The 16,480-nt window shown below is 38.0% G+C and overlaps 1 protein-coding gene across 1 annotated transcript in view; it reads right to left on the bottom strand.

The window, feature by feature from the left end:
• Positions 1–16,480, bottom strand: part of LOC131218842 (IQ domain-containing protein IQM2-like) — a 52,959-nt gene that overhangs the window by 30,423 nt on the left and 6,056 nt on the right. Inside the window, exon 3 of the mRNA XM_058213695.1 lies at positions 9,644–9,846. The gene's annotated coding sequence lies outside the window, so the exon portion shown is untranslated. The remainder of the gene's footprint in view (positions 1–9,643; positions 9,847–16,480) is intronic.

The following is a 16,480-nucleotide window of genomic DNA, read 5'->3' as shown; positions in this document are numbered from 1 at the left end:
CCGATGTAAATGTCCTGTGCTCTTAGAGCTTGCTTGAGCCCATAAAGTTTCTTTTTATATCGGTACATTAAGTGATTTTGCGCCTTCTTTATGTAACCAAAGGATTGTTTAGTATAAACTTCTTCAACAATATTATTTAAGAATGTCATTTTGCATCCATCTGATGGATTCTCCTAATTTTGTGCTGCTAAAGCAATCAGCAATCCATCATATTCAATTCAAACAACGGGAGTGAATACCTCATGATAATCGACACATGGTTTCTATTTGTAGCCTTTTCACCACAAGCCTTGCTTTATGCTAATTAACGGACCTATCTACCTTATACTTTTATCTTATAGACTAACTTCACATCAATTGATTTATGCTCTTCTTGAAGTTGAGTCAACTCCTATGCATCTCTTTTCTTCTTTAATGCTTTTTCAAACCTAAGAGAATCGCACTTTGAGAATAAACATAGTTAATCAGATCACCGTCAGCAGCAATATCTCACTATCATGAGTTATTTCAAAATCTCTTGGATCTACAGGCAAGTTAGATGTACGTGGAGAATTTCTTCACAGGCCCCGAAGGTGGAAATGATTTGGATGACGATGCTAACATTTGACTACTATTTGGTGGAGATGGACTTGGATGATCGACTAATTTCACCCTGACCAACCATATTATCTTCAAAATCGATGTGTATCCCAAGTTGGTGCTTCTCTGCTTTAGTCCACTCCCAGCCAATGGCTTGACCAAATTTCATATCTCTACTAACGATTACCTTATCTATAATCAAGTTGTAATGTTTGTATGCCTTCTTAAATAGCCAATGATGACACAATTTCTTTATTATCCAACTTTTTCCTTTTTTATGTTGGAACGTGCAAATGCAACGGCACCAAACACACGGAGAAGAGAAATATTTAGCTTTCTACTGCTACTGCTTCGTGCTTCTTCAGGTGCCTCACGATCTAAGGCTTTTTGTATGCAACCAATTAAGTACACACAAAACGCTAGCTACAGCTACTAAACAAAAGATATTAGGCATACCATTTCCTTTCAACATACTTCTTTCCATTTCCACAATTGTTCCAACTTTTTCTTTTTGTGCACCCCATTCTGTCACATGGTGGTTTGATGTTCAATTTTGTTCTCTTCCAAAAATTTTCAAAGGCATTTGAAGTGTATTCACCACCTCCATCAGTTCTGATAACTTTCGATTGGGAGCCACTTTGTTTTTTTGCACAAACAATTTAACTCTTGAAAAATACTCAAAAGTTTAGATTTCTCTTTTGGAAAATAAACTCTTCTTCCTATTGAATCATCAATAAAAATAACTTGTAACTCATGGTATGCCGTAATGGCCGTTACATAGCAATAATGCTAGCAACCATTACACAAGGTAGTCGTTACAGCCAGTGTTCGAAATATCAGTATCACGTTACGTATCGCACTCTTGGGATACGGATACGTATCGGTTATCACATGGGATATATCGATTGTATCACGTAATGTATCGTTGCTGTTGAAACATGGAGAAACATTGGAAATTGGTCGAATTTTTCAATGAAACTTCAGTGGTTTTTAGAAAAGACATCAATACACATTTATAAATCAAAACATTGCAAAAAACAAGTGCACATAATAGGTTTTCTTTGTATGAGGTCCTAATCTATGCACTGTTTAACTGAATTGATGCAAGTACATTCAAAGTCTTTTTATATAATTTATAAATGTAAAAAGATGTGTGGAAACGCAAGCAATACATTCAAAAGCAAAAGAAGAATCACTAGATCAGGTTACATACATGTTTGATCTTATGTTTGGACATAAAGATTGCAACCAATTTGAGAAAAATTGGGAACTTTTTTTTACTTTTTTCAATTTTCCGCAACTTGGTCCTTCTCCAAATCTTGAAATCGAATCTCCCAATCCATGATTTTTCATGCAAAACAGGAAAAATCATGGATTTGTAACAATTTGAAATTGATTTAATATGATTTACGGAAGAAGAAAAAAAAAGGATAGAAAATAAAGAGTGATCACTGAATCGAACATGTGGGATATATCCCACTACTCGTGCGTTTCGTATCGCACTAGTGGGATACAAGATATATCGTGGGATATATCGGCCGATATTGTCGATATTTAAAACATTGGTTACAGCCACCATTACCGTTATGGAATATCTTGTTGTAACCATTCAAATGGCAACCCATCTCACACAGATCTAAATGCACAAACTAAAGTAGCAACATGGATCTCTATGCTGCTTTCCATATATACAACTTTCACAAATCTGATTTGCATGATTTATGAGAGATAGCCCAGTCACCATATTCCTGCTAGCTAGCCTCTTCAAACCATCAAGACTTAAGTGACAAAAACAAAAATGCCAAAACCGTGAATCATCATGTCATAATTGTTTTAACACATGGCATAGAATAATTTTAAAATTTCAAGTGAAACATGTGATTCTTCATCATTGGAACTCCAACAATCAATTGATTTCTATCAAATTTAAGGCCACACCATCTTTAATATGCACAACGTGCCTTTTTCTTTACTAGACAATACTTTAAAATTTGCATTTTAATCTAGGAACATAAAATACAGCACAAATGTAACAACAATCATCATTCTTTGCACAAATTAGAATCTTATCATTTCCTTTTATTGGTATCTTCCTCATGGCACCAAACTTAGCCATAGAACTGATTAATTCATTCAGCTTTACTAACATTTCCTTTCCACACATGATTATTGCATTCATATCCAAGTACTTGATGTTACATTCACATTCACTGTAATGTCACACCCTAACAATATACGAGCAATCAAATCTTCAACTTTTTTAACAAAATTAGCATTTTGAGCCTTTTTATCAGCTAATTTATTCCTACAATTAGATTGACACTGACCATATTTACCATATTGATAACACGGAATGTTAGATTTGTCATTCCTTTAAGTGTTTCCTTGGGCGTTACATCCTCCCCTGCTCTCAATGAGTGCAAGCATTGGTTTCCTTTTTCTTAATTGTTAGGTGATCCTCTACCATGACCATGGCCATGACCATAGCCATATCCTCCTCTCCCTCTTCCACAATTGGAATTGCTGGACATCAACAATTGAGTTTTGAGCGCATGCTTAAGCGATGGAGAGGCTCTCTAATTCATTCAATGTTCATGGACTTCTAAAGAAGTGATGCGCTCTTCGATGGACATGGCAGAAACGTCTTTTGCTTCCTTGATTGCACACACCACATGGTCAAATTTTTGTTTATGTTCATAATTTTTTTTACCTATGACTTCTACATCATTGATTTCATTTCTGCTTGCACGTAACTGATTTGCAACGGAAATCTCTTTGCTAGGATAATCGGCAATCTTTCCGATGTCACCCATCTTTAAAGCTTCAAATTCATTTTTGAGTGTTTAGATCCATACTTTTTCACTCAATCCACACTTTTGTAACTTTTCTCCAAAAGTTCCTATGTTGCTTTCATTGTTGTAACTCTTGAGATTCTATCAAATATCGTCTTATCTACCACCCGGAAGATGAAATTGAGTGACTTTTGGTCCTTTCAAGCATCTCAAAGCGCTTCTTTTCTCACGTGGAAGGACTTTGAATGCTTGCGTATCAGCTACATTGGTGTAGCCACATTCCACCAAATTGCATAAATATTGGGATTTGAAGAGAACCTTCAATTGGAAGCTCCACTAATTGTAGCTTGTCCTACAAAACCTTGGGAACTATGGCTGGACCATCCCATTCGTGGTCATGATTACCATCGATTGCAACATTTTTTGAATTGATAGAACAAAAAAATAAGCCTCTTCACCTGGCCTCTGATATCACTTGATGGACCAAATACATGGATCTCATGAACAAAATAGCCATATCAAAGACAATAGAGAAAAACTCAAATTTGCATCTCATGTTCCCTCTAACTACTCCATATTCAAGTCATTGCAAAAGAAACCAACCAATACTAGATATGTAGAAAACAAAAAACAAAAGACTTATTTAACAAGACTCCTAACACAACCATATACCTTAAATAGCAATGCACTTGTACACAATATGCATCTTATGTATCTAACATGGGAAAACTTCCATTTAAACTGTATAAAATCTAACATTTATAAGTTAATTATCTTTGTAAGCTACTAGAATGTCTAATTTTTATAGTATAAAACAAATGAAGGACCAGATGGATCCTTACTCTTGCTCTGGTGGTAGACTCTCGGGAGTTTCAACACCCGGTCAAGGGTTCGAGTATCCATGGGTGGTGAAATCCCACTATGGCGTGAGTGTGTGGTGGTGTGTGTGCGTGTGAAAATAAAAAATAAAAAATGAAGGACCAGATCATGCGTGCACTTGTACATGGGAAATGAAATATTCCAAATAGTGGAGTAACCACTGTAATCTCATCAAAGAGAATTAATTTTGAGTAAGAGGTTTGTTGCATCTCCCACTCATTAGATGAGCTGGTGGAGACTGTAGTGTGTATGAGTGACCTAAACCCTAGTAGTGTTACCTTTCAAAAAAAGTAATACATCTCAACATATTGTTTCTTTCTTCTTTTTTGCTTTTTTACATCATGATTATAGCCATTGGATCCGGAATCATGTTCAATGATCCAAACTGTTTATATGATGGGCTTCATTATGGATGGGGGTATATGAATAAATAAATAAATAAACTCTCACATTGGAAGTATTCTAACCTTTCAATCATTTTACTCTTTTCCTTGAATATGGAACATTTCCTTTAATAGTTATTTTGTGGGCCGTTATAAGATGCTTGAATCTTGAATATGTTTTTGGATATCCCCATCCATGATGAGGCCCCTCATATAAATGGTATTGAACATTCAAAATGACCCCAGATCAAAAAGCTACAGTCCCTATGTACAAGAGAAAAAAGAAGGCATCATAATGTGTTGTAGCAAACCTCTTCAACAATTAGTTTGGTGCATGATATGCCCATATTAATATTTTGTTTTGGATGAACCTCATTGCATTCATACATAAAATGAATCCAACTGGCATTTAAGCTATGGGAGATTATGCAGTATAGAGGTAAGAACATGAACTTATTGGAGCCATCTTTCACAATCCAAGTGGTAGGGTGAATTGTTGATTAGGGACATCCAATCTCATAGGACATTTGGAGTATGTTTTAAAAGCCACCTGTTTTAGACAAATCCATGCATCACTTTTACCGCCTTTGTTCGGTTAAAGATGGTCATTCACTATTTTTGTTTTCTACATTCCCTTTGAAAGCCATGATTAAATGGCTAAACCATCCAATTTGTGTATTTTCAAACATTGTCTACACACGGTAGGGGCAACTAGATAGTTGGTGCTAATTAAAGTGTTTTACAGTGTTAAAGTCCCTTGATATAAATTGATATGCCATCCTCTGACGGCTCGAGCTTTTAGAGCAACTAGTTGTTTGACATGGTATCAAAGTAGAAGGTCTTGTGTTTGAATCTCGGGAGCTCCACCCCGCACATGTGAGGAAGTGTTAAAGTCCCTTGATATACATTGAAATGCCATCCTCTGATGGCTCGAGCTTTTAAAGCAACTGGTTGTTTGACATAGAGAATATGGAAAATGTCTCCCATTCAACTAGTATCGTGAGGGTTGTCTTTTTTGTATTTATCATAATAAATATTACACTTGTACACGCAATTACATTAGTTACAAGATATGGAGAGTAACAAATGAGCTTGCCATTGAAAGATATGAAAAGAATAACAAATGATCACGAACCATTAGCTTGTTCTTGAGAACATGGAGCTGCAAAGATGAGAGGTCCTTGGTGATTTTGGGTGGTCACATTATGAACATCAATGTCTTTTTGAACAATTTTCCATTGTATAAAATGATAATCAACCTCAATGTGCTTTCTATGGGCATGAAAAATAGGGTTGGACGCTAAAGAGATAACACTGATAATATCGTGCTAAATAATGGTAGTGGACCTAAGAAATTTGTGGAGATCCTTGAGTAGCATCCAAAGTCAGAGAGCTCAGTTGTTGCATGGGCAAGTGAGTGATACTCTGATTCTTTGGAAGAACGAACCACCATAGCTTGTTTCTTGGCATTTCACGAGACTGGATTAGGGCCTAAAAATACACGATATGAACCAGTTGATCTTCCATATGGGTTCTGGCCCAATCGACATTATATATATATATATATATAGAGAGAGAGAGAGAGAGAGTCATGCTCCCCTGCGCACCTACGCACGTGCGCACCTTTGCACACGTGTCATGGGTGTCTAATCTGGACGGTCCATGTGATGCGGAATCCCATGAAACCTCACGTGGGAAATTTTCACCCTAATCTAAAATTCTGGTGGGCCATAGCAAAGAGAAATGCAAATCAAGGGAGGAAACTGTTTTAACTTTTCATGGCCCATCAAAGTTCTAGATCAAAGTAAAACTTGGTTCTGGGGGGTTTCACGAGGTGCTGCTTCACATGAACGGTTCAGATTTTGGATCCACATCACGTATGATGGGTTCTCAAAAAAGTTCGTATGTAACAGGTACGAACTGGTTCGCAGGTGAGCGTTTCCGTGTGTGTGTGTGTGTGTGTGTGTGTGTGTGTGTATAATCTAGCTAGAAACTAGAAATCACTTGGTTGGAACTGTAAAACATAACTTAGGATGTCCATAAAAAATCAAAGAATGCATTTAATCATGATAAGATGGTCATAATAGGTGAAAGCAGTGTTTTAAGTATTGACGATATCGGCCGATATATCCCACAATATATGAGGCAGGGCAATTAGCCACTTGCTCTAAAAGCTCAAACTGATAGAGAGTGGCGAATCAATTCCTTTATCTCATAGCCCAGGCCCCACATTGCATGGGTTAGGACCTTGGCCGAACATCGTGGGCCCCACTTCACATGGGTTCCGTTTCACACAGGCCAGCCACCCAGAGTGTGACCCTGCATCCCACAGGCTACCCCACTCAAGCCCGGTGTGAAAATGCCCTTGCATTAATATATCTTGTATCCTACCTGTGCGATACGAAACGCACAAGTAGTGGGATATATCCCACATGTTCGATCAGGTGAGCATTTTCGATTTTCGATCTTTTTTTTTTCTTCTTTCCGTAAATCATGTTAAATTAGTGTCAAATTATTACAAATCCATGGTTTTGCATGTAAAATCAAAAATTTTCAATTTCTCGCTAATCGGTTGCAATCTTTGTGCCCAAACATAAAATCAAACATGTATGCAACCTAATCTAGTGATTCTTCTTTTGCTTTTGAATGTATTGCTTATGTTTCCACACATTTTCTTATATTTATAAATTATATAAATAGACTTTCAATATACTTGCATCAATTCAGTTAGACAGGACATAGATTAGGAACCCATACAAAGAAAACCTATTATGTGCACTTGTTAACCTATTATGTGCACTTTTTTTTTATAATATTTTGATTTATAAGTGTGTATTGATGTCTTTTTTAACAATCACTGAAGTTTCATTGAAAAATTCAACCAATTTCCCAATGTTTTCCCATGTTTCCAATAACATTGATACATTACACGATACAATCGATGTATCCCATTCCCATGCGATAACCAATACGTATCTGTATCCCAAGGGTGCGATATGTAACGCGATACCGATATTTCGAACAATGGGTGAAAGCATGGACTAACACACCTAGTTGATGACAATTGCAATGTTGGGCCTAGCGAGAGTTGAGTATTGAAGTGCACAGACATTGCACTTGTCCTCTGTTGGACCAGGAAGAAGCTCAACAAAATCAATGGACAGGTTCCCTTTAGTAATGGTTGTTGAGGTGTAAGGTTAGGCTCTATCAATTGAGACCCATTTTAAAAGATCAATCGCATACTTAGTTTGAGGTAGAAAGATGTCTGACGTGTCACAATGAACTTCAATGCCTAGAAAGAATGGAGTCCAAGATCCTCCGTGACAAATAAAGATTCCAATTGCTGGATCAAGATTGACAAATAGAATGAGCTACTACTGGTGAAAATAATGTCATCCAAATATATAGGAAGGACATTGAGAGTGCAATCACAATGACATACAAACAGAGGGATGTTTACATGGGACCTACCTGCTAAACCTAAGCTCCCGTATATAAGTGGTGAACTGGTCAAACCATGCATGGGGCACTTGCTTGAGCCCGTAAAGAACTTCATGAAGCTTACAAACATGATTTAGGTGATGCGGATCCACGAATGCATGTATGTTAACTATTTTCATGTAATAACGCATGTAGGAAGGTGTTTTGAATGTGTAATTGATACCTATGTGGAAGGCCACCAAAAAAGGACCACAAGTGCAAGTACGATCCAAATCATGGGCAGCTTGATTACGAACCTAAATGTCTCAGGGTACTCTATCCCTAGTTATTAATGATAGCCCTCAGCAATGAGCTAGGATTTGTAGCGTCTAATCAAGTTGTAAATATGACTCGTAATCTTGTAAATCCAGCGTCATCCCACCAAAATCATAGACGGTAAAAATAGGATGAGAGACCATACCCCATTTTGTTGGAGAGCTCTAAACTCATCTACCATCGGCTTGCAGCTCCCCAAGCTGGGCTTTCAGAGGCATGGGTGAAACATGCAGTCTCAATCTGATCATAGGTTGTAACAAGTGCAGTAGGAAGGGGATGTTTGATGCTCAAAAACATCTTCTTACAAGCATATAGTCAGCTGGACACTTTGGGCCGAAGGGGGTAAGCCCAACAGGGAAGGAGTGGCAATAAGGTAGTTGTCAATATTGATGGATTGTAAGCATTGCAACCATGGCAATAGTACCAAATACGACAGAGGTGTCCTTTGTCATTGGTGGAGTGGAGTGGACCTAGGATGGAGTGATGAAGTGAGCCTAGTCAAAGACCACAGGCAGAGATAGGTAAACGGACCCGTACCAGGATCGACGCACATATAGCCCTTATGATCAGAAGATTATAGACAATAAACAGACTACGATCTAAATTAAAGTTCGTGACAAGTATACAAGCGCACCCAAGGAAAACGAGTACACCCACAACACCCAAAAAAGGAATAGTTTGGGGATCGATGAAACAATTATTTCTAGGGGGACATTCTTAAGCACTTCAGAGGGTATATTGTTGATAAGAAAGACTGCCATATTAAAATCCTTGACCCAGTAGGATGAAAGCATGTATGATTGGCCAAAAGTGTTCCGTGTCAATCATACAACAGTGTTTCCTTTCAGTCATCCCATTTTTCGTGAGAGTGTGAGAGCACAACAGCTGATGGGTCAACCCATAGGTGTGGAGAACATTCCGAAGGCGAAGGCTTGTGTTTTCCCCTCTACCATCATAATGTAAAATTTTGATTTGGAAAATTTAACAAGTTTTCAACAATTGATTTAAATTTGAAAAAAAAGAAAAAAACATATATCAAAAACTTCCAAATTAGCATTCATAGGAATTATGCAACAATATTTAGAAAAGTTATCATGTAAGCAATATAAAAACACAACGTTTTGGGAGTCAAACCTTAGACATCTGTGTGGATAAATTCTAACGAAAAGGAAAAACAATATCCAAGATGTTAAAGGATAAATGCATACTCTTATTCAAACAAAAAAATGATAAACAAGAAGTTGTGAAGATGACCCTTGAAGTGACAAATTAGATCTGGAGAGTGATTTCAACATGGGAGGGGATGGAGGCCCAAGGCAAAGGTGCCAAGTTGGAGCAGAAACCCATTCACCAATAAAAGCAACCGAACCAAACTTATTTTTGTGGGAAGCGAGACACATAAGGGGTAGAGTCTTTCTTTCTCCGCCCACATAAAAGTGTCCTCCCCAATGTTTGTCCTATATAGAAAATAAAGTAGAATGAAATAAGAAAATGCAATCACTCTTTTGAGAATTGGTTAACCAAAAGTAAATTTTTGAAAATTTCAGGCACATGCAAAATGTTATTAAGTTTTGAGGAATTGGAAGCAGTAAAAATCAAAGATCCAACGTTTAATATATGCAAAAATCATCAATTACCAAATGAGATTCTATCACTTCCATGTTAATCAAACCAAACAAAAAGATTAGCCAGATCAAACATTATGTTGTTCGTAGCACAGTTCTATATACCATGTAGTATCAGATATGGAGTTGTGACTACCATGGCCGTGAGTTTCTAAGGAGAGATGCAACTGCGATAAGCGTGGTATATCTTGTGGTGACAGTCAAACGCATTGAAGTGAAGGACGGTCTAATCCAACCCTAAATGAATGCGGAATTTAAAAGGGGCAAATTTATGCAAGCATTAACAATAAAAACTCAGCATTATATCTCATAAAACAGGAAGGAACTAAGGAAAATTCAGCAATAATAACATATTCCACTTGGCCGATATGTCGACCGATACTGACATCCAAAACCATGGCCGCACATGTACATGGGATTCCATTATCAACTGTCAGTTGATTTTACTGGTGTAAGCAACTTGATGAATCGATCATCCTGGTTTTGCATTGGGCTAGCTTCACGATGGAATTCACCATTTACATGGGTCATAATGTCTAAAACAAATGGATAGCAAAAAAGTTTTGACATAGTTTTTCAACCTGTATTTGTTTTATAAGTTATCACCCATGCCTTACAGAAATTTTTTATAAATTTTCACCCACCTGATCAATGGGCCACCTGTTAGCTTTACATGTATATAGAAAGCCATACTTCAGTTCACACCAATCAAGTTATCCTAACCACCTAATTAATGCCTATCAAGTGTACAATAGAAATAGTAAGGGACCCAGATTTCAAGGCAAGGTCAAATGGTAGTCACATCTTCAGTCTTATTTTTGGACCATGATCCATCCATTAATGGTCCAACAATTTAGACAGTTTGGATCCCCTGATGGGGAACTCACACGCACGCCCCCTACGCACATACACAAGGAGGAGGAGGGCCCCACCATCAATCTGGATCGATGACGACGTCCAAGAAGGGCCTCCTAGTTAGAGGACTACGTTTTGGTTCATTGGAGTGGACCCGATAGTTATGTGAATCCCACCATGGGTTCTCATGATCATGGCCCACTATTCTAATTAATCTAATACTTTGGGTTTTGCTTATTATTGTTATTAGGAGTATCATGAACGGTTTAGATTGCTTTGATTAGTTGTTACTTATTATTACTTCGTCACCAAGTAATAGGTTGTGCACATGGCGCGAGTTTTGGGGTATAGGGTTTCATTATAAATAGGCACCCCCTGTAGTCTTTTTCATTCAATGAAGATTAACAAAATTGCTGCGTTTTTCTGCTCCGCTAAATTTCTGAGTTGTAGAGATTCAATTGGATGCGAAACCATCCCTTACTCGAAGCGAAACCCTCCCTTACTCTAAGGGCTGACTAACGTGGTGCGAAGCCACACCTATCCCGATTCGCCCCCACCTTCTTCCATCCATATTTCTCTTTTCCTACAATCATCTATGCTTCAAATCCATCCTCTATTACAGCCATTTTTCTCTCTATAGCAGATTTCCAGAATCTGGAACTGCAGGAGGGCTGAAACTTCGGCGGAGCACCACGCACAAACCATGCATCGGATCGAGCTGAGATTTGGGAGTTTTGGAGTCCATCCCTGGCTGACCATGGCCAAGGTGGCCTTTTTCTGAATAGTAGGCCCCACACACATGCGGTCGGGATCACACGCACGTGCGTCTGGGCCCTTACTGCAGTCCACACGTGCAGTACTTCTCTGGTTCGTCTCTCTCCTCTCTTTCACTCCTCTTTCACCCAAAATCCCTAAACCTAACCCTAAATTACTCAAATCTCCAATTTTATGCCCTTTCTTCAACCTTAGGGTTCCCCGAATTGAAATTTCTGAATCCCTTGGATTGGGGGAATTATTTCTGTGCATGTGTGGATGAATTTACCCTCCTTTAATTCTTGTTTTATCTATAATTTTGATTGATCCGGCCCTAGCATGTGTAGGCCTGGACCCGCATAAGATTTCCCTGATTGAATGTTTGAACTTTTGTGTGAGATGTGGAATTTTGTGTAATTGTTTCTGAACTAGTGTGATCTAAAGCCTAAAATCTTACACATCATACTTGAATTTCATGTCCTGCATCATCCCCAGAAAATTGTTCTTTTTGTCCAGCTGAAAAATCGCTTGATATAAGAAGATGTTGCTACTTCGACCTCTTCTCAATAACTGACTTCTTTATAAAAGATGATTTTGACACTTTGGCAGAACATGATTGATAGCATATGTGCACTCCAAAATTCAGATTAGTGCAATGCAATTAATTCAGATTCACTTGTCCGGGTTGTTGGTCTTAGTTTAGGCCTATCATGAACCAAAAGATTGCTCATTTGAGCACCAAACTGCTGGATTGGTGGACATTCATTAGAGGGTTAAAATAAAAATACCTAATGGCCTTATTTCAACACACCAATACCTCGTAAATCAAAGGACAGGATTGTCCCACCAATCTGATTTGAAACTATGGCTTAAAATCATTAGGCCCCAAATTTTAGTTGGTTTAGAAAAAGTGGATATATGTCATCTGTACAACTTTTAAGAGGGCAATATATCATGCCTCATAGAAGTGTGGCTCCTACGAGTATTCTTACAGAGAAATTGCCACCCAGAAAAAAAAATCGTTAGATGGTGTGAGTATAAAGGGGATAGAGGAGACATTGCATTTTAATAGGGGATATTTTTTTCATGCAGAAGTCCAAAAAAAAAAAAAAAAAAACTCTATTTACTTTTATATAGTAGTATAGATTCTTCATCAAAATTGGTGGCCATTTTCAAATCTAACTTGGAAAAACAAAATTTTCAAGCGAAATTTACTTTGTAGTTGTTGGGATTTGCCAATGATAAAAATAGACCTTCACACAAACTCTGCCTTTGGGAGCTTTGTGCTCTCATTGCCAGTCTCAAGCCTAAATACACGAGGGTTGTGTCAAGCTTGCATCTAGCATGAAACTTCTAAAACTAATTTTATCACGAATCTTGACAATCACAGAATAGGATTCGTGTGATCGACCCCATGTAATTGGGCTAAGGCTTAGGCAATAGTAGCAAAATTGTGGGGATTTGCCATATTGGCATGCGGCACGTGGGATGCTTGAAGCACATGTGAAACATTGGCAGGTAGAACATGTTGGGTGCTTAAATCTATACAGCTACTTGAAGCTAGCCGGTGGCACATGCTGCACATTGGCACAGTTGGGTCACACATGTGGGAGATTGGCACATGGTACATGTGACACATGGCACCTTAGCACATTTTGCACGTGACATATTGGCACATTGGAGATCATTTTTACCAGGAGTGTGAACATATTTTCAAGAGGAAGTGAGAAAATAAATGGACTTCTAGAATGTTTCCTTTGATGGCAAAATGCCTTTTTGGAAAATGACTTCCAGGGCATAAGGAAAACTATTCGGGTAGGAAAGGACATTTCCTTTCTTTTCCAAAAATCCATGACCTCTTCCTCTCTCCTGGTAACCACTTGGAGTGTTGGTTATTAATGACATACTCAAAGAAGAAAAAGGTGGTACATTGGGCTTGATTTTTTATCCAATGGATGTTAAGAGCAAGGTCCACATGTTAACCAACTAGATCATTGGAAAACTTTCTAAAGTCGCTTGTGTTATGCACCTGCACTTGTTGCAGATCTCTAGTAGTTGAGTAAAGAAAAGGAAAGAAAACATTTCATAGCCGTTTGTCCTCCACAATGCAAAACGAAATGCAGCAACATTCAAAGCCATGTAGTCAGGAGATGCAATCTATAGCCTCTTCCTCTCCCATGTTAACTTAGTTTTTAAATTTTTTGTATATAAGCATACTTCGAAAACTTGTTTTCTAAAGTTCTATTGGAAGTAAAGTTGAAATTTGGTTTAGATAGGATCATTCCAAGAAAGCTATTACTTAAGATTTTACTAAGTAAATGGTGGTCTAGCGAGGTGCGAAGCACCGAGTGCGTGCATGGGCAGTGGGTTGTAGGGCTACTTGGGCACATTGTGGCTCTTTAGTAGTGCACTTGGCACTTGGCACATCGCAGCAGGGTCAGGCCGGACTATTGGGCCTCCACCATGACCCAACTCTTTTCTAGATGGACCTATCTGTTGGACCTCAACTCTAATGAAGTAAATGAAAGGTCATCAGTCTCGAAGTCCCCTAGGTAAGCTACACAGTATCTTGACCTAAAAGCATCTAACAATGACTGCATTGGAATTATGCATTTCATTAGTTGCATAGTCAATCCCCTTCTATAAAAACAGATGGAGATAGGTGCTTGAACCACTTCAACTTACATTTCCTTCTTTTCTACTCATTTTGGGCATCTAGAGCTAAGGTCAAGTACTGTATCTTCCTGGCTAGTGCAACTGCACTGGAGTCTAGAAGACTGGTTCAAGCCAAGCTTAAATGAATCCCGAGGGTAGTACGGCCAAATCTCTTGCACAATTGGAAGGCTTTAACTATCTTTAAGAAGCATATAGTCATATGGATCCTTATTCTTGCTCTGGTGGTAGACTCTCAGGACTTTCGACACCCGGTAAAGGGTTCGAGTATCCATAGGTGGTGAAATCCCACTACTGTGGGTGTGTGTGTACGTGTTTTTTTTTTTTGTTAAAGAAAAAAAGAAGAAGAAGAAGCATATAGTCGTATGCGCATTTAACCTACTCTTGATATTTTGTACGTGTAAGGACGTTTTCCCATTTTATTTCGTACATCCCAACCTCATATAAATTTACCATTGTAGATTGCTCAAAAATAGCTATCTAAGAAAACTAATTCTCTTTCCTTTCGAAAAATAAAATAAAATTCTCTCTCTCTAATAGCTTATGAGATTCTCATCTTGGAGGAAACCAAGGAGAGATTGATAGAGGATTTTTTTTTTTAGGTCGTTGATTGCGTCATTAAATGAGAAAAATGGTTTTAGTTGTTTTCTTCGAATTCTTTGTAGTTAAATAAAAAATGGGTTTGTGGTGTTTTCTTTGAACTTGTTGATTTTACAAAGTTAAATGGAAAGGGGTTTTGTGCGTTCTCTTTAAATTTACTGGTTTTTTACAGTTACTTGGAAATAGGTTGCGTTTCTTCTTTTTCATTTTTTTTATTTGGTGCTGTTAAATGGACGTTGGTTGTGTAATGTCTTTGAATTTTGTTGATTTGTGCTGTTAACAGAAAATGGAGTTCGCTTATTGTCTTCGAGTTTGTTGATTTATGCAGTTGAATGAAAATGGGTTTCTTTAGGAGCATGCCTTAAGTTTGTGCATATCTCCTGGACCATGCCTCATTCCATGCAAGGTCTTTTTAGGACTTGGCACAATGGTATGCCAGTGGCCAGCGTTATGACAAAGTGGAGGCTGGTTATGCTTGCTGCCTCGTGGACCTTTTGGGGGGAGCGGAATAACCACTGTTTCAGGAATATGAATGGTCCCCCCTCAGTAGCAGTCTCTAAGGTGTTCTCCCTTTTAAGGGACTGGGATCCTCTATTAGGATGTTTTTTATGTTCTTCCGTTTTGCTTTTCTGTTGTTTTCTTTGCCTTCGGGCTTTTTCTTAATATAATTATTTGTCTTTCAAAAACAAAAAAACAAAAAAACAAAAAACAAAAAACACAAAAAACACAAAAAAGAAAAAAAAGAAAAAAAGAATGCAAATGGGTTTTGCTTATTTTGTTTGAGTTTCTCAGTTGGAAAATATTAAAGGGATTTGCATGAAAGATTGAAGAGGTGAATCGGAGCCTGTATCCAGTGGGCGTAAAGTGAACATTCCCTATCCCAAAAGTTAGGCTTATCCACTTATCATGCGGGCTATACGTGTACATTGCACATAGGCAGTTGATAATTCTTTCTAACCATCAATTTTCCTCATGTAATTGCTGCCTACCTCATTGGTCAGGCAGGATATTTTCCTCATGTAATTATTGGTATAGATCTCGCAATGTGCCAGGTTGGCAGGTTTGCAATTCACCCCCCCTCCCCCTTTTTTTGAAAGGTTGCAATTCACACCCTTCAATCTGACCTCACAAGAATTGCATGTAGCATTCATCTTATTGATTTGTGCAGTTAAATGAAACGGGCTTTGCACACTTTCTTTAAAATTATGGAGTTTATTTTCTTTAAAATTACAGATTTTATGCAGTTCAAATGGAATTACGCATTAATTATTTCTCTTAATTTGTTTAGGTTTTATGCCATTATGGGAATTGGGCTTGTGTATGTTTCATTCACTTTTGATTCTGTGTTGTTAGAATAAAGCCGGTTGTGTGTTTTCTTTGAACTTTCTCATACTGTACTGTTGAAACAATATGGGCTTTCCTTATGGGAGTTGATATGTACACAGTACACCCACCCCGATTGATTTCCCTACAACCACTTGCACTTTGGGAATTGAAATAATACATTTTGGTACCAGTTGCTTAAGCAAACCTGGGCATCCAATCATAGAGTTCTATGTAGGGGTGGTAGTGGGCAGGGCAGCAG

This window comes from Magnolia sinica, chromosome 11 (assembly GCF_029962835.1).
Source record: "Magnolia sinica isolate HGM2019 chromosome 11, MsV1, whole genome shotgun sequence".
NCBI classification, from domain to species: domain Eukaryota; kingdom Viridiplantae; phylum Streptophyta; class Magnoliopsida; order Magnoliales; family Magnoliaceae; genus Magnolia; species Magnolia sinica.
This window is presented reverse-complemented; position numbering and strand designations above follow the sequence as displayed.